We start from the raw sequence: 19,828 nt of genomic DNA, 5'->3' as shown, positions 1-19,828 counted from the left end.
GGGTGGGCATGGCCAGCTCTACATCGCTCGCGTCAAGGGGGCCTGTGGGGGCCTGAGCAGGAGTGGGACAGATCGGAGGGTCTCTGGCAGAAGGGGGTGGGACCGGGGCAAGCGCCAAGGCATGGTCCATTTCTTCATTCCTCACAAAGGATGACACCTCCCCAGCATGCACCCAGGGGGCGGGGCTGATGCAGCGGTGGCTGGTTCCTCGCTGTTTCCAGATGGCCTTGTGGAGCTAAGACTGAATGCATTTCAGCATAGATGGCCACCACAAAAATTGTACATTGGCTCCCGGCCGGCTTGGGCCAGGGCCAAGGCAGCGGGGGCCGTTCCCTCACTGTTTCCAGGATGGCTTCGTGGGCCGCATGAAACCACTTCGCGGGCCGCATCTGGCCCCCATGCCTTGTGTTTGACATGTCTGCTGTAGATGCACCACTGGCCAGTGGCAAAATGTCTACTGTCTTTAGGTGCTCCTTATATGGGACTGGTACCATGGCAAGGCTGAGGTTTTTCCAAACCAGCTGTACTGGATGTTGCAGCACACGTAGTACAGCAGTGGCAGCCTCCTCCTCCTCCCCCCCTCCTCCTCCTCCCAAACATAGCAGGATGAGATGGATCATGGAATGATTTCCAGTACCCCTCTGCTCTGGTATTTAATCAACGATGTTACTTTTGCCAGCAAAGCATTTGTGAGCTCCCGGGAGAACGACCATCACCTCCTGCATCAGCCAAAGCTGCTATAAAAAGAACCTTAGTACACCTATACAAATTGCATCCAAATGCACCTAGCTCTTAACCTATGAGTAGGCAAGCACTGTAGAAGAAAGAGGGCAGGCGTAACATTTTCAGTTCAGAAAAACATAATCAACCTTCTTACCGACTCTTGAAATCAACAAGTGACTTGTTAAGTGTAAATCAGTGTTCCTGAAACACAGCAAATTTAAGATGTGTGGACTCCAATCCCAGAATTCCCAGTCAACTTGCTGGTTGGGTAATTCTGGGAGTTGAAGTCCACGCAACTTAAAAGTTGCCAAGTTGGAAAAACACTGGTGTAAATGAACTAATTCAGTTATTTGTAATCTGTGCAGCGCGTAGAAATGCCCCTCAGTGAAAGAAGTTTTCCGTCTGACAACAACAAAAATGTAGAGAATCCTTAATTCATAATTTTCTCTCTGCCCTTAATCCACTAAGTGGCTTAAAGTAAGGCATTCTCTAAGTTTCAATCTTCCCTTTTAATTTATATAACCTGCATTATAGGATTGTTATAAACAAGATTCACAGATGGTGGGTGCTTTGAACATATTTAAAAATATAAATGTATTTTAGTTTGTATTACACAGACAGGATGCGCAAATAGCTTAAGGATAAAATCCGAATTAAGCAGCAGCTGATGTCAGTAATATTTCCAAGCCCTCTTAATTGTCCTCTTTTTGGCATCACACAAGGCAAAAGGACACACAAGGAAATCAAGCTGACATAATTCTGTCTGTATACCAAGTTTTCTAACAGAGCCACTAAATGCAGAGTTCTGAGCTTTTTGGCTGGATGTTTGAAGACTTGTGAGCCCTCTCATTTTTCCTTCTACAGCAAGGGTGGCAGAAAATGGCAATGCAAAAACACCTTTCCTCGAAGTAGGTGAGCAATAACCGCTACAAGCACCTTACATTTGAAATATCTTGAGCTCGCAATGGTTTTAAATGCAAAATGAACTGATTCAAACTTCTGGGATGTGTTTCAATCATTCTGAAAAGGTTCCAAACCAGTCCAATTATGAGTCCCGATTTAAAGCTGACATTTTTGTTAACCGAAGTTCAGCACATCATTTAAACCCAGCCTATCTGAAATGCACACATACAAATATATTGATGACTGTTGTGGATTATCTATGATGAAATCTGAATAGGAAGAATCGTCCTGGAGCATTTGATGGCTTCTGATACCACTGACATTCTCCTGCATTTAATAATAATAATAATAAAGTTGGAAGGGACATTGGAGGTCATCCAGTCCAACCCCCTGCTCAGGCAGGAAACCCTATACCATTTCAGACAAATATGCTATCCAGTCTCTTCTTCTTTTTTGTTACAAGTTTTATTAATTTTTCAAATTTTTACATCCAAGTGATTAGGAAGCAGCATGGTGATAGGGTAATCAATAGTCCAATAACAAAATCATTTGTGTATATCTCAGGTTACATCAATAAAGGTTCCCTCTCTAGTTCTCTTATATCATATTCGTATTAATACATTTCTAACTAAAGCTCAATCAATCAATACATTTATCAATAACATTTTGCTTATACATATCCAAGTTCTGTTTTGGGGTTTTACTTAATTCCAATTACTGTATTTTCCAGCGTATAAGACAACTTTCTAAAGTGTGGAAATCGGCGCCGAAGTCGGAGGTCGTCTTATACGCCGAGTCGTCTTATACACCGGAAATAACGGTAGTTTCCGGCATATAAGACGACTTTCTAGGCATGGAAATCGGTGCCAAAGTCGGGGGTCATCTTATATGCCCAGTTGCCTTATACGCCGGAAAATACGGTACCATGTTCTAATTTAGCCTTTTATAACCAATGTTTAAGCTTTGGATAACCTTAATTTCCCTCATTTCATTATAAGACAATTAACGTAACTAAAATACAAATGATATTCCAAAATTTACCTTCTTAGTTTATTCACAAATATATTCTATATCTCATCCTAGTAGCTCCTCATTTACTAACAAAATATCTTTCATTATCACAAATCTATTTCCATGTAACAATTAAAACTGTAATCTAACAATCCTATACCATTTCGGACAAATGGCTGTCCAGTCTCTTCTTAAAAACTTCCAGTGTTGCACTGCTTCTGGAGGCAGGTTGTTCCACTGGTTAATTGTTTTGACTGTCAGGAAGTTTCTCCTTAGTTCTAGGTTGCTTCTCTCCTTGATTAGTTTCCATCTGTTACTTCTTGTCCTGCCTTCAGGCATTTTGGTAGAATAGCTTGACTCCCTCTTCTTTGGGGCAGCCCCTGAGATATTGGAACACTGCTATCATGTCCTTCTCTTCTTTAAACTAGACATACCCAATTCCAGCAACCGTTCCTTATATGTTTTAGCCTCCAGACCTCTGATCATCTTTGTTGCTCTTCTCTGTACTCTTTCTAGAGTCTCAGCATCTTTTTTACATCGTGGTGACCAAAACTGAATGCAGTATTCCAAGTGTGGCCTTGTTGGATGACCTCCTCCAGCTTGGAAACCTCTCCCTTTCCCCTCAGCATGGCTGGCTCAGGAATTCTGGGAGTTGAAGTCCACAAGTCATAAAAGAGCCAAGGTTGCCTACCCCTGCCATAGACCCTGCAAGGAAGAGAGCCTCCTCAACAGGAGAACTCCTCCTCTAGAGTGTCTTTCTACCAGGAACAAGACCTACACCTTCGCTCTTGATATTTATAAGGTTTCTGAAGACCTAGCTAAGTAGTGAATAGTGAGATGGTTCTGGGATGAATGACGGTGAATTGGTAAATACTATAAATTCGTTTTGGTATATAATTTGATTGTGTGTGTTTTTTTTTTCTATTTTGATGCTCTATTGTTTGTTTATAAATCCACTAATTGAAATCAACTAATTGAAACAGCATAAAATCACTTGTAATCAGTCAACCTTGCATTTGGCATGAATGCTGCCAACCATAGCTGGTGGTAGGTCCTCAATGAAATAAGTCCTATAGTTAAAGGACCTAGGTATGCTTAGCCTACGGAAAAGATACCATGGCAGTTCTTAAGTATCAGAAGGAACACGAAAAGTTTACTCTGTACTGAGTCAGACTACTATGAAATCTGGAAAACTTTTTACGATTGGCTGAAAAGAGAATACGGTTAAAAGATAGTTAACATCAGTTCAGATGGAAGAAGAAGGAGCAGATAAGGAGGGAGACCCAGGCGACACAGTATTGAATAACTGGAGGTTGTATAAATATTTATAGAAGTATATACCGAGAAGGTTAGATAAATAGAAGTATTAATGTAAGAGAAAATTAATCTTATTGTATACAATACAGAGAGGGAAATTTGGAGAGAGGAGTTGCTCTGAATTGTATCTGAAGAGGGATGAGAGGGAAGAAAGGAGAGGAGAGAGAAAAGAGTAAAGGAGGGGAGAAGGAAGTAGGAAGGTTGGAGAAGTGGGGAGAAAGGGGAGGAGAGTGGTGAAGGAAAGAGAAGAGGAGAGGAAGAAGAGGGAAGTAGGGAAGAGAAGAAAGAGAGAAAGAAGGTAGAGAAGAAGGAGTGTGGATACAGTGAAAGGGGAAATGGGCGAGCAACACCAAAAGTCATGTGTATGCATTTATTTCATTTTATTAAAAGTATCTTATATATGAATGTAAAAAGAATGTATGTTAACATCTGATAAATAGCACAGTATATGTATGGGGGAGAGTTTGGAAAAATAAAAAATTATTAAAAAAAAGAAAAAAGAAAAGTTTACTCTGTAGTGTCCCAGGGCACAAGACCAGGATCTGTGGCTTCAAATTACAAGGAGATCCAGGTTAGATATCAGGAACCTCCTGACTTTAATTCTCCTTGTTGATTAGGTTCTGGCAGTGGTTAATTCCTCTTTAATGGAAGAGGTACTTCTGCTGCCTCTTAACCAAGCAGTGGTTTGCCTCTTCCTCAAGAGACCATCATTAGACCATACCACTCTAAACAATGTTTTACCATTTTCTAACTTTTCCTTCCTAGGTTGCATTGCAGCTTCAGAGGACTCTGGAAAAAGGGATTATCTGGACTCGTTTTAGCCAGAGTCCAGGGACTAAGACAGCACTGGTCGTACGCTTGGATAATCTCTAGCAGGAGCAGGATTAGATAGTGCATCCATCACTTCTCTTCTTGATCTCTCAATAGTTTTCAGTATCAATTGTGGTGCTCCAGGAATTGGAAGTGGGTAGCATGATATTGTGCTGGTTCTCCTCCTTCCTCCAGAGAGATCCAACTAGTGACCCCTTCTTTGTGGAGTTCCTCGGGGCTTTGTAGTCTCGCCCCACCTATTTAATATCTATATGAAGCCATTGGAGGAGGTCATCCAACAATTTGGGGTGAAGCATCTTCAATATGTGATCATACCCAGCTTTATATCGCCATGCCAGGCTATCTGAATGATGCCATGGAGGTTTCATCTAAGTGCCTGGAAGCTGTGGCGGCCTGGATGGGGCACAACAGGCTTCTGCTCAACTCACGGAAGACCGAAGGGCTTTGGGTTTTTGGACCTCCGGGTTCCAGGAATCTTCCATCTTTGGTTCTGGATGGAATAGCTGTGCCCCAGACAGACTGGATGTGCAACATGGGGCCCTCCTGGATTCACAGGTCCTGATCAGAGAACAGCTGGCAGCCATGGCTAGAGGGCTTTCCCACAGTTTAGGGATGTGCATCAGTCACTCATGTCCTTGTGATCTCCAGACTGGACTTCTGCAGTACACTTTCTGTGGTGCTGTACTTGAAGAGTATTTGCAAGTTTCAGCCGATGCAAAATGCAACAGCACAGGCAGTTACCGGTGCCAATTACTCAGCACTTATGACATCACTGTTTTGTGAGCTACACTGACTTCTGGTGTGCTTCCAGCTGCAATTCAAGATGCTGGTTGTCACCTTTAAAGCTCTTCATGGTTTAGGATTAGGTTACTTACAAGACCATCTCTCCCCAATTGTTTCTACTCATCCCATCCAATCTGGCTGGAGGGCATATTTCGGGAGCTAAGGAGTGTTGGCTGATGAGGTTCAGAAGCAGAGCCGTTTCTACCTTGCACATGCCCTTTAGAGCATCATTTCCCCTGAAATTAGACTGGCCCTGCTGGCTTTTCATAAGGCCTTAAAAACCTGGCTTTGTGCTGAGTTATTTCAGGGGGGGGGGGATATTGTTAAAAACTTGTATAAAACTTTTCAATAAAACAACAACAATAACAACCTGGCTTTGTGCTCAAGTCTGAGTTCCCAGGCATAGATTAGAGCCCATTTTCTGCTGTATGGAGGATAGTTTAGATCAGGGGTCTTCAAGCTTGGCCCTTTTATGACTTGTGGACTTCAACTCCCAGAATTCCTCAGCCAGGAACGCTGGCTGAAGAATTCTGGGAGTTGAAGTCCACAAGTCATAAAAGGGCCAAGTTTGAAGACCCCTGGTTTAGATTGTGCCTTGCTGCTATTCTTGTTTTTTTATCATTTATTTTGTGTTATTTGCTTTACTGTAAGCTGCTTAGAGTTACATAAAAGTAAGATGAGCGGCTATATAACTCAAGTAAATAAATATAATTTAAGCTGTCCAGGCAGTGGAACAAGCTACCACATAAAAGTGTTAGATTCTCCTTTGTTAAAGATTTTCAGACAGAGGCTAGACAATTATCTGTCAGTGATGCTTTAACCAATACTGCTCCCAGCAAGAGGCTGGACTAGATGACCTCTAAGACCACAACCAATTCTTGTCATTGCTTTCATTTATTGAAGAAAGTCCTTGGATGCTAAATATGGTGTGGCAATTAGAGAAGGGCCTGGCATTTGTCACCTTGAAGTCCTGGAATATTTTCTGGGAGTTTTCATTATGTACTACAAACCAAAGTAAGCCTCTGTAGCAGAAAAAATGTAGTTGCATTCTCCACATACTCAGTCTTTCACCTCAAGGCAATCTGCAATTTCAGTGTGTGGCCCAAGAACGTAACATCTTTCAGAGGCATTCGTGTGGCCACTTCACAACATGGCTGTCATGGGAGATTAGCCTAGCCACAAAATGTCTGCCGTAGCTGGCCTGGCCAATCTCTCTCTCTCTCTCTCTGTTATACTCTGTGTTTAGACATGGTGTAGATTCTGATCTCTCTCTCTCTCTATCTCTCTCTATCTCTCTCTATCTATCTCTATCTATCTCTATCTATCTATATATATATCTATACTCTGTTATACTCTGTGTTTAGACATGGTGTAGATTCTGATCTTGTTCTCTATCTATCTATATCTATATTTATATCTATCTATCTCTCTCTCTATCTCTCTATATATCTATACTCTGTTATATTCTGTTTAGACATGGTGTAGATTCTGATCTTGTTCTCTCTCTCTCTCTCTCTCTCTCTCTCTCTCTCTCTCTCTCTCTCTCTCTCACACACACACACACACACACACACACACACACACACACACACACACAAAATAGAATGGCACATTTCCAAAACAAAGCACCGAGGCACAGCTCCCCTCTATTTTTATTTCCTAAGAGTGCCTGAAGGGAGGGAAGAGTTTACTCAGAAATAAAGATGATCTAAAAGCTTGTCAGTTTTTACTGAAAGAATCTAAACATGTCAGCTTGGAAGTACCAAGGAAAGTGACTACAGGTACAAGAATGCCCATCATCCCCAACACCTGGGATTGTGTTCCCATTAAATCCCACAGAAGCAAACAATTACTTGCATTAAGTTCTTTGATGAGAGTTGGGGAAAAAAGAAGACCAGATCAGACCGAGCTTAGCTGCTAGCTCAAAAACCACAACAAAAAGACTTAGAAGAGCAAGGCTTGAACATTCACTCTATGAAACTATTGCATACCAACCGCTGAGTACACTGATGTTGGAATAATAGACATCTCTCAGTAGGATAATCTATTTGTTCCAGGCGACACAAAGCATCAGGAGTCTGGTAGTACCTTTTCTGAATAACGTGTTATTAAAAGACATACATTTTCGTGAGCTGCAGCTCACTTTGCTGGATGCACAGAGCGAGCAGCAGCAGCATCAGATAAAGTGATAAAGCTGATGAAAGCTTCAGTCCCTGAATAAAATATGTTAGCAGGAAAAGTTGCTCTCCAATTGGACAGGGCATAACTTAAGAAGAACAGTGTTGAATTTAAATTAAATTTAAATTTGTGACTAGCAGGGGCACTGTTACCCATATGAAAGGCATCAGGTCAGTCCTCCTCAGCCAAAAAAGCCCACCAGAAATGTGGAAGTTAACTTGCAGAACTTCTGGTCATGCCAGCCCGCCATACAGATCCCACGGCCTTAAGTCCACACTGTGTATCAGATTTGTGCTAAGTAAGACTGTTTAATCCAAGCATACATCAAAGAGACTGATTTTCTGGCTTCAATATCAGCCATTTTTGCAAAGTACATCAGTTCACTGGTACTGATTTCAGATTCCTTATATAATGCAGCAATTACGGCATTAGAGTTTACACAACAATGGAAAGAGACTCTTCTGCGCTGGAGTGAATCCTCATGTATTTAGCCATAAAGTTAACTCAATCCAGGATTCCTTTCAACATTTCCTGAAAACAAGGTCTACACCCACTTTAGTATGAATAAGAACATGAATGATATGGTTTTTCTGAAATGAGATAACAAATTTGCTGCTACGCGTAACAATGGGAAATCACCACAACGTTCAACGTTCTCTATTTTTTTCCATTTCTCGGGAATATTTTGTATTTTTATGTTTAAATTTATCTCCATTTACATAATATATGTATTTGAAATGAATTTCTACAAACAATGGCATTTTAAAACCATTTAATATAACAGAAGTTGTACGCATCCATTATGTTACTAATATTATGAGGCAATTCATCTCCAGAAACGAAAGCTATTTCCCCTATAGAAAAAGATACTAGCTGCATAATTCTAATGCATATTTGAACTGCATCAGTGAATTTATTAATGAGACAAGGTTTGAACTAGAAGTGCCTATACTCAAATTATGGCCTTTGTCACTGTGCATTTCTCTCTCACTTTATCAAACACTGACAGCCATCTTCTAACTGGCAAGACACGTCCTTATTATTTCAATGTTTTGTGCTTCCTACAATCAGTCTGCATCTCGTGCCTTTTTCTCCACGTTTCCAGGACAAATTCATATTTTCTGGAAAAGTTTAAGTTGGCATTACAGCTAACTAGCTTCTAATGGTTGCTACTCCAGAAATGCACCACATATTCGCCCAGGAAAGAGGGCTAATGTTGCAGATATGTCTAGATCAGATTTCTTCACAAAGGAAGACATTTGAGCCCCATTTCTGTTATCAGATAAATGAATTGGGATTTTTGGGGGGTATTCTGGGGATTCCACAAAAAGATGGTTAGGCTTTCATGAAAAACTAAAGAGGGGAAAATATCACAACCAATTTTGTGTTACTAGAGCTTTGCTTCTTGATTGGGAGTTCTGAAAATCTGGGAAACTTAACAGATTCTTCAGCATAAAAAGTTTAAAACACGATATCCCCAAACTGAAATTTGACAGCCACTTTGGTGTAGTGGTTAGGGCACAGGAAACTGGGAGACCATGAGCTCTAGTCCCACTTTAAGCACAAAGCCAACTGGGTGATCTTGAGCCGGTCCCTTTTTCTCAGCCCTAGGAAGGAGGCAATGGCAAACCACTTCTGAAGATCCTTGCCAAGAAAACTGCAGGGACTTGTCCAGAAGCCTCTAAAAATTGGACACGAGTGGACGAGAAAAAGAAAGCCCTGTCTAACAAAGCATATTACCAAATATTATTACTTGAATATCGTTGCTCAGCTAGTTCTATATTTGTTCTGTTATTCAATAAATTTTTTAACAGACTAGTACTTGTCAATCTTGCCCTTTTCAATTCCAACATCATATCGGTGTCCATTTCAAACACTTGACGACAATCGCAAATTATGTTCAGCACAAAGACTTTGTGATAGTTAGCACCACAGCTAATTTGTATATGAAATCAAAACAATCCAGTCAGAGATTCAAAGACCATCTGCTGACTTTCCAAGCTAAATTTGATTCCTTCTACTCAGTTACCCATTTCCTGAAGCTCTTTTGCCCATCTGCACTCAAGATACTATTTGGTCTTACTGTATTTAATCATTTTGCTCACTTTCACATACCTGGGATTTTCTTTTTCCTTTCTCTTTTTATTTTATTTAATTTTATTTTATTTTTAACCAACAAAACAAAACAAAGCAAAACATAACACACATACACACACAATATATATACTCCTCCCCCCCTTTTTAAACAGCGATTACGTAATGGTAATCTTCTATTATTTACATTTCCCCCCTTATTCTTCTTTAGAATATTTGTCCTTATTGCCCCATTGTTTCTTATTTACATTTTTCTTCCTTCTTATTCTACTTCTTACTAAGAATAATTCATATTATTATTATACATTATTATACACATATTTTCACTTTTGACCTTTCCATATTTATTCTCCTCTATTATTTCTAGTCTCCAACCAGTCATACCACTTGTTCCATGTTATATAGTACTCTTGTGTCTTCCTTTTCTTTTATCTCTTTTGTTAATTTGTCCATCTCAGCACAGTCCAGGATTTTTCTTATCACTTCTTCCTCTGATGGTATATTCTCATTTTTCCAGCACTGTGCATATGCTATTCTTGCCGCCGTTATTATATGTAAAAATAAGTACCATATTTCTTTACTATATTTTCTGTTTAAAATACCCAGCAAAAAGATCTCTGGTTTCCAGTCTACGGATTGGTCTATTATTTCTTCGATCCATCTTCTTATAGTAGTCCAGTATTTTTTCGCAACCGGGCATGTCCACCATAAATAATATGTTCCATGTACTTTTTTTACATTTTTTGCATTTCCAGCATGTTGGCAAATTGTTCTGGAACAATTTTTTCCTTTAGCCAATTTCAAATCAACACCTTAGCTCTAATTTTCATCCCTGGCTACATTGCCTTGTAACTGTGCCTGGAATCTAAAGCTTCATAGCGTATGTATTCTTAGGGAGAATGGGAGGAAGCAATTTGATTAGGTAGCAGGAACACTCCATACCTCACTTACAAATAGTTTTCAAAGCAAGACTGGTCAACCCACATTACACTCGCCACATTCCGAGATTGGCTGAAACTGGTCTGTTTTGATGTGGTTTTTCAGGGTGAAGACCCGATACGAGCATTTTGCTTGCCAACTCTCATTCAAATCCGCTAAAACAGTGGTTCTCAACCTGTGGGTCGGGACCCCATTTGGGGTCGAACGACCATTTCACAGGGGTCGCCAAACAACGCAGTCCGCCATTTTTTCCCCCTTTTCCTTAGCTGTGCTACTCCTAGACTCTCTTGAATAGAGTCTAATTCTATTGGCTTTCAAAAGCCAATAGGAATTGTCCAGGCTGTCTCTGCCCTGCTGAGCCCGCCAAAAGTCCCATTCTGCAAACGGTGCTGCACCAGTTGAGTAGTCCTCGATTTACGACTGGTTGAGTAGTCCTCGACTTACGACCGGTTGGGGGGGGGGGGTCGCGGCATTAAAAAGGTTGAGAACCACTGCTCTAAAACTAAGCTTAAAAGCTACCAGAGTACTCCTAACGTGTCATCTATGGAGATTCTCAATCATCAAAGTCATGGTTATCCCAAAGGTGTTTTTCTAAAGGACAACTAGACTTTGGGGGGGTTTTTTGGTTTTTTTTCTTTGAAAACATTTTGCTTCTCTTCTGAAGCGTCTTGTATGAGAAGCAAAACATTTTCAAAGAAAAAAAACAAGAAAGTACAGTAGCCTTTTGGACAGTAAACTTTTGGGTCCAAAAGCATCTCTGGGTCTTCCAGTGATGCCACACTGGCAACAGATGAGCTCCAGCATCTCCTTCAGAAGGATGATTGGTAGTTCCAACCCCACAAATGATCCCCAGTCCCGTAAACTGAAAGAACAAGCAACACCTGCCATTTTATAAGCCAAACTAGACCCCTGTGAGGAAGTAAGGCTCTATTGCTAAAAGATCCAACTGCATCAGCTCCATTCCTGGACCTACAGTAGCTCTTGTTTAAGCCCATCTTTCTCCGTATACTTTTTCTTTTCTGGATTATCTCTTTTATTCGTAAGGCTACAACACACAATGCATTTTTCATTGATTATATGTAAGTGACTTGGGAAGCTTTTGTTTGAAGGGCAGGAATAAAACGCTATAAATAAGGTTTATTTGGTTGGGCAACATGGGATCATTCACATCATTCCATCCCAATTTTCTCCGTGGCTCCCTTATTCAATTGCAAAAAAGTGAAACGGGGAGAAAAGACTTTCTTGACTGTTTAGCGAGACATAAACATTACAGCAAGTCACAACCTTAATGCAAATTAGTTCCTCAATGGCCCATATTTAATTACATGAAGAACAGGGTGCTTAATTGCAACATGAGCAAGCAAGGAAGTTAGGCTTCCGGGCTTAAGGCTGGGAATCACTATTAAAAGTGATTCTCTTCCAGGCAAAAAAAAAAAAAAAGAAAAAAGAAAAAAAATGGAACAGCCTAAACATCCAGTACAAGAATGAAAGGAATCATTGGCTCAGATAGCAATTGCACTTACACTTATATACCGCTTCACGGTGCTTTATAGCCTTTCTAAGCAGTTTTGTTGTTGTTATTTGTGAAGATCATGGCATCCGGTCCTCTCAATTCCTGGCAAATAGATGGGGAAGAAATGGAGGTAGTGACAGATTTCATCTTCCTGGGCTCCAAGATCACTGCAGATGGGGACTGCAGCCAAAAAATTAAAAGACGCTTGCTCCTGGGGAGGAAAGCTATGGCAAATCTAGACAGCATACTAAAAAGCAGAGATATCACCCTGCCAACAAAAGGACGCATAGTCAAGGCCATGGTTTTCCCAGTTGCAATGTATGGCTGTGAAAGTTGGACCATAAGAAAGGCTGAGCGCCAAAGAATGGAGGCCTTTGAACTATGGGGCTGCAGAAGACTCCTGCGAGTCCACTGGACTGCAAGGCGATCAAACCAGTCAGTCCTAGAGGAGATCAACCCTGACTGCTCTTTAGGCCAGATTCTGAAGTTGAAACTCAAGTACTTTGGCCACCTAATGAGAAGGAAGGACTCACTGGAGAAGAGCCTAATGTTGGGAAAGATGGAGGGCAAGAGAAGAAGGGGATGGCAGAGAATGAGGTGGCTGGATGGAGTCACGAAAGGAGCAGGCGTGAGCTTAAATGGTCTCCAGAAGATGGTAGAGGACAGGAAGGCCTGGAGGAACGTTGCCCATGGGGTCGTGATGGGTCGGACACGACTTCGCAACTAACAACACAACAAGCAGTTTTCAGAGTCAATAATCTGGTCCTCATTTTACTGACCTCGGAAGGGTGGAAGGCTCAGTCAACTGCAGGGAGCCAGCAGTCAGCAGAAGCCGTGGCCGGTGCCATTACCTCAACTGGAAAAGCATCTTGTGGCTTCCAACAGCATCTCTGCTGGACTAGGGATGCCCAACCGCTTAGCCAGTACAGGCAGTCCTTGGCCTACAACCACATTGGAGCCCAAAATTTATGTTGTTAAGTGAGTTTTGCTCCATTTTATAACCATTCTTGCCAAGCTGTTGAGTGAATCACTGCAGTTGTTAAATTAGTAACACCATTGTTAAGTGAATCTAACTTCCCCATTGACTTTGCTGGTCGAAAAGGTTGCAAAAGTCATAAATGTGAATCAGTTGCCAAGTGTCCAAATTTTGATCACCTGACTGTGGGGGTGCTGCAATGGTTGTGAGTGTGAAAAAATAGTCATAAATCACTTTTTTTCACTCCCATTGTAACTTCGAACAGTCACTAAACAAATAGTTGTATGTCAAGGACTACCTGTATTTAGACAGAGTCTTGACTCACATTGCTACTCTCCAGAATCCTGCAAAAACCCACAGCAACATCTGTTCTTACATAAGATAGATAAGAGATGAGATAACCTTTATTGTCATTTTTTTTTTACTGTGGGCACAACGGCACACATCAAAAATGAAATTTAATTGCCCACTCTCAAAGTGAAACACATACATGACACACACCTAAAACATACTATGTACAACATATGTATAGACCCACACCCCTATACATACATAACAAATAAATATTAAATATTGTCCATCTTGAATATATAACGGAAGGAGGAAGCTTGAGAGTTCACAAGGTTAATGCTGTATAGAATGAAACTATGGCTGAATCTGGATGTTCTGCTTCGGATACCACACAGCCTCCTCCCAGAAGGGAACAAGGAAACCAGGTTGTGAAGAGGATGTGTAGTGTCCTAGATAATCTCACGGACCCTGTTCAAGCAACGCTTCTGTGCTATGTCCTGGATGGGAGGGAGGGAGCTGCCAATGATCTTTTTGGCCGTCCTCACCACTCTCTGCACCGCCTTCCTGTCTGAAGCAGGGATGCCTCCAAACCAGACTGTGATGCTGTATGACAGGATGCTCTCCATTGTCCCCCTATAGAAAGTGGCCAGGACAGGGGAAGGAAGATGTGCTTTTCTCATGCGGCGCAGACAATGCAGGCGCCGCATTGTTTCTCACTGTTGAGTGACCAAGCCAGCCTACTCGTTAGCTGCACACCCAGGAGTTTGATGCTGATAACCATCTCCACAGGTGACTCATTGATGCACAGAGATGTGTGGCTGTGCCTGCCTTTTCTGAAATCTGTGCCAGATTTCACTTTTTTCTTAACCAGAAGAGGTTCTTTACCTACAGGGATTCGAAGGGTTCCTCTGAGTCTACTATTCTGGTCTACTCTTTTCCTATTTGCTCTCTTCCAGGCACCTTGACCTGCTGCCGGACACCAGAGATCAACAGTGTTAAAAACCAGAATGGAGGAGGCAAATATTTTTTGCCTATTTTGCTGGCCTAAATATGGGAAAGGGAGCAGAAGTTGGCCCGGAGGGACGAGAGCAGGCCACACTTATTCCCCACTCCCAAAATGGGCACAAACTGCATCACTGTTCAGAAATTTCAGCAGCTTGGTTTCAGCCAAATTTGGGAATGGGAATGGATGGAAGGGCATCTTCCCTTCCAAAGGCCTCCTAGCATTATTTTGGAGGAAAAAATATATATAATGCCCTTGAACTTCATCTATTTCTCACCAACTTGAGCAGAATATTATCTTGGCATGACAGATGGGATGTCAGGGGTGGCCTGTGGCCCACAGATCGCCTCTATTCCTTACTAGGCAAGCAAGCTTGATGAAAAAGAATCAGCACATTTTATTTTATCCCCTCTGACAATATTCTATTAATACTTTTTTTTTTACAGAAAACTGACTCTCAAAGAGAGCAAAGGAAACTCACATGACTTCAGCACAGATATCATGAAGTGAAAAGCTACTACATCAGCAGACAAACGATTTTGAAACAGCTTAATAGCCTTCTTCCCTTTTCTCCTAAAGTGATGCCAGAAACAAATTCAACACCTCTTTTCCCAGTTATGGAATCAATTCTGGACTAAAGTCACAGCCATGACAACTATTATTCTAAATCCATGTCAAGGTTTAACAGTGTGAGATGTTTTGCAATGCAAGGTGTTATCTCCGTCCAAGTCAAGAGTCTATCTCTTGCGTTATATATAGTCTATATCAGTGGTTCTCAACCTGTGGGTCGGGACCCCATTTGGGGTCGAATGACCATTTCACGGGGGTCGCCAAACAACGCAGTCCGCCATTTTTCCCCCCTTTTCCTTAGCTGTGCTACTCCCTTTTATTCTATTGACTTTTGAAAGCCAATAGAATAGACTCTCTTGAATAGAGTCTAATTCTATTGGCTTTCAAAAGCCAATAGGAATTGTCCAGGCTGTCTCTGCCCTGCTGAGCCCGCCAAAAGTCCCATTCTGCAAATGGTGCTGCACCAGTTGAGTAGTCCTCGACTTACGACCGGTTGAGTAGTCCTCGACTTACGACCGGTTGGGGGTCGCGGCATTAAAAAGGTTGAGAACCACTAGTCTATATAGAAAGAGAGATTCAAGAGAAGAGGAAGGAAGGATGGATGCAGAGCAAGCGCTGGGCAAAAGACAGGCTTTCTGCTCATCCGCTGCCTTCCTTACTAGAACACCAGCAGATTGCAGTTCTTCAGCCTTGCTTCTACTAACCTCAAGCTAGCCAAATCACAGATTATAATTGCCACTCTGGTGATGAAGCAATTCACTTCTGTTTTCAGTGTCTCTGTCAGCACCAAGAATCTTGGCTCCCACACAAGTATGTACTAAGAAATGTAAGCTGCCCCGCTCTAAACCAGTTTTACTTCACAGATAAGAGGGCCAGCACATGTTAAAGGAAAAGCGCGAAGCACATACTAAAACACGTGACTCCAGAGACTACTGAAATAGTAAAAAAGCTGGTATTTAAAGGAAGCCGAAATGATCAAGGCCAACTCACACTTGCTAGAGGAAACACTGCACCACAGCCTTTCTTACAAGCAGGCTGAATTTGTAAAGAAAGAGATGGGGTGGGTGAAATCTCACTGCCACTTTGCAGCTGGCGTTACTGTGGCTCCAATACTTTCTAAGCCGAGTGTTTAGTCATAGTCTTGACTCACACTGCCGCTCTATAAGCACCAGAGAAACTGAACACCTCTTAGGTCACCCAGAGCTATATCTGATCTTAACGTACTCTGCCAGATTCCCTTTTCCAGCAAAGGTTCTTGACATATAGAGACCTAAAGAGTTTCTCTTGGTATTTTCTGACTTTATGTATTTTCCTACTTTGCCCTTCTACTCAATATGTAATACTCAGAACTCCACCCTTCACGGTGCTCAGAAATGCTGAAATGAATTAATCCACCATCTTTAGCACAAGCATGATCATTTATCACTGATCAGCTAGAATAACTAACTGCCTGTTGCTTTCTTGGCTGGTGATAATGGCTTACATTTTATTGCAGCTCAATAAAGTCATCTGGGCCCTTACATTCTTACTCCACGATGTAGATATCATGACAATTGACAGATTTTTTTTCCCCCTTCTAATTTTCACACCCTTACCACAATCTGCACACACTGTGTATGTGTACTGTGGTTTATTTTGCCATCTCTGCACAGTGGTGATTCACAAGGAACAGATTTGTATGGCAATCTTGTTGCACACAACATATGGTCAAAGCAAAGCCCAACTTCAGACACATTTTCCCACACATTGGAGCAACCAATAATTTGAGCCCAACGGGAGGAAGATGAAAGCAGAACCAGCAGCAGTAGGAATTCGTGCTGAATATAGTTTTCCTCACAGATGTGCAGTAACAAGATCTGCCCCATGGTTTTCCTGGAAGAGACAAGTAGTGATCTTCTCCTTCCATCTTTTATGGTATACTTGGAATCAGAGATTATCTTAGATGCTATTGTCATTTTAGACCAGACATGTCAAACACAAGGCCCGGGGGCCTGATGCGGCCCACAAAGTGGTTTCATGTGGCCCGCGAGCCATCCTGGAAACAGTGAGGGAACGGCCCCCGCTGCCTTGGCCCTGGCCCAGGCCGGCCGGGAGCCAATGTACAATTTTTGTGGTGGCCATCTATGCTGAAACGCATTCAGTCTTAGCTCCACAAGGCCGTCTGGAAACAGTGAGGAACCAGCCCCTGCCCCGTCGGCCTCGGCCCCGCCCGGTGAGTGCATGCTGGGGAGGTGTCACCCTTTGTGAGGAATGAAGAAATGGACCATGCCTTGGCGCTTGCCCTGGTCCCAGCCCCTTCTGCCAGAGACCCTCAGATCTGTCCCACTCCTGCCCAGGCCCCCACAGGCCCCCTTGACATGAATGATGTAGAGCTCGCCATGCCCACCCAGTAGGCCGCACCCACTCCATCCACGCCTACCCAGTAGGCAGCACCCTCCCACCCCCCGAGGGCAACCGCAATGCTGATGCGGCCCTGAATGAAATTGACTTTGACACCCCCGTTTTAGACTAATCACTCCTTTATATTTTCTGCCTTATAATTGCTCCTAAGCTCTGGATAGCTTTGAGGTATCATGTATTACAGCTGTCTTATTGCAAAAACAATAAGACAGTATCTCCTATCATCACTAAAAAACAATTCTCCATTGATTCTTGGCACCACTAATATTTGTATTGACTTTGCCAGAAGATAGCTGCCCCCATTCAATGCTGAATGCTGCTACCAATTTGTAGACGCTCAGATCATGTTATCCGTCTGTTCCATCTTATAATAAGTCAATAATAACTCTCCAATCTTCACAGACATGGACCCATTAGTTCAATGACTTTACTTTTGCTATTAATTTCATAAATAAATACATTTACACCTCATTTCTCTTGCGCCATAATCTATGACCAAATATATCAATTTTTTTCTTTTGGAATTATACACCTAAAGCTGCATACATTTTTCAGGAATTTGAATAAAATTATATACTCTTTTGTAATGAAGTTTGGTGCACCCATTATCCTTCCTCCCACTTGGTAAACCTCTCTTTGAGGCAGGTATGTCAGAGAAACCCAAACTTCAGCATAGTATTACCTGCCCTAATTACTGCTCTATAGTTCTTCCAAAATGCATTGAAAAAAACCAAAGACCAGACCAGTGCAATAGTTACAAGTCATACTGGGAAATTCAAATTTCCACTGAGACATAATGATAATTTAATTGTTAGGACAACTGATGTCTTTCTAACAGAATTGTCATGAAAAGAAAACAGGGACTGCAGGGACAAAGACACAATTGTGGTAAATGAAAATAATCGTAATCTATATTTTGTAGTAGGAAATGGAGAGAAATTCTCACAGGGAACAAGCTTTGAGTTTTCTCTACCAACTCTGCACCTGTTCAGGTCTTTGATTTTCTGCCATCTACAATGGTTGAAAAGGCATTCGTAGATCCTTACTCTCCCCATGTTGAGAAGCAGACACCCCTTCCTCAAACGCATAGTCAATGTACGTTATGAACAAGGAATTTCCTGCTTAGGAGGTCTTAAGTCAGAGCAAAGGAAGGCGACTGTTAGTGCTGAAGTTGCTAAAAAGGAGGGAGAGAGGAAATCAAGAAGACTCTGAACTGAAGATGCAATTATAGAAGTCATGGAGGAATTACAAGAAGAAACAATAACATTAATATTGCATGCAACAAAGACAACTCTTTAGTTCAAGTAACTGCATGCCATCAGCTAGATGCCCTGAAACCTGAAAACAGGTAAGATAATTGGAAAATCAGTAAAGAACTATCACACTGATTAGGATGAAATCAATACCCTGGCTTTACGGAAAATATCATTATACATACTGGTTAATTACGCAGAATAGATAAACATTTGCTACAGAACCACTGAATAAGTAAATGCTTGCACTTAAATTGGATTATTACACATTTTATGCCACTGAAAGCTACTCAAAACAGTATAAAAGCATGGGGGCATGCTATTATGGGCTGCTTCTTCAAACAGAGGTCTTGGATGAGTGGACAAAACATCACGGAATGCATCATTTTAAGCATCGTACGAGTACCATTTCACAGATGTATTTAAGTAATGTGGAGTTGATGTTGCGTGTTAGTAATCTATAGCTAAGTGCATGCAAAGCATAACATCCCTGAAAAGAAAACGTGACTTTATTATTGACGCTTTTTGTTCTTCATAAATTCCACCGATTTTTCACGTGCCAAATCCCCAGGCCTGAAAAATTCATCACTATACTAAATAATAGTAACAAACTCAAGCCCCAAATCCCAACGCTAAAAACAAAAATATTATTACTTGTAATACCAACAGCTTCAGGACAAGGGCCCTGGACAATTCCTCCAACAATCCCTTCTCTTTCCGATTCCAACGTTCTTCTAGGCTTCAAAATACGAAATAAAATACACCTGAATTGGAGAGGCCTGATATAATCTTTTGGGCCAATTTCAATGCAGCTCTAAGCAAACGTATTTAGAACTAAGCCCCTGGGAGTTTAAAAAGGAATCAGTCCAAATACAGCGTCATAACGCATTTTATACTTCTGAAAGTATAACACCAACCCGCTAATAGGTTGAGTGACTTACTAGGTAGGTAGTTAATTCGATGCTCACTATTAAGCATCAGTACACGATGTTTAGTATCGAGTAAGAAATGAATCCATTCTAACTATGAGCTTGGAGGCAGCA

General features: G+C 41.6%; 1 protein-coding gene across 18 annotated transcripts in view; it reads right to left on the bottom strand.

Annotated features, from left to right (window-relative positions):
- Positions 1-19,828, bottom strand: part of CAMK2G (calcium/calmodulin dependent protein kinase II gamma) — a 194,778-nt gene that overhangs the window by 171,826 nt on the left and 3,124 nt on the right. The window lies entirely within an intron of this gene.

This window comes from Crotalus tigris, unplaced genomic scaffold (genome assembly GCF_016545835.1).
Source record: "Crotalus tigris isolate CLP2741 ecotype Arizona unplaced genomic scaffold, ASM1654583v1 scf7180000019147.1630427, whole genome shotgun sequence".
Taxonomy (NCBI): Eukaryota; Metazoa; Chordata; class Lepidosauria; order Squamata; family Viperidae; genus Crotalus; species Crotalus tigris.
Note: the sequence above shows the minus strand (reverse complement) of the source record. Positions and strands in the feature narration are given on the sequence as shown.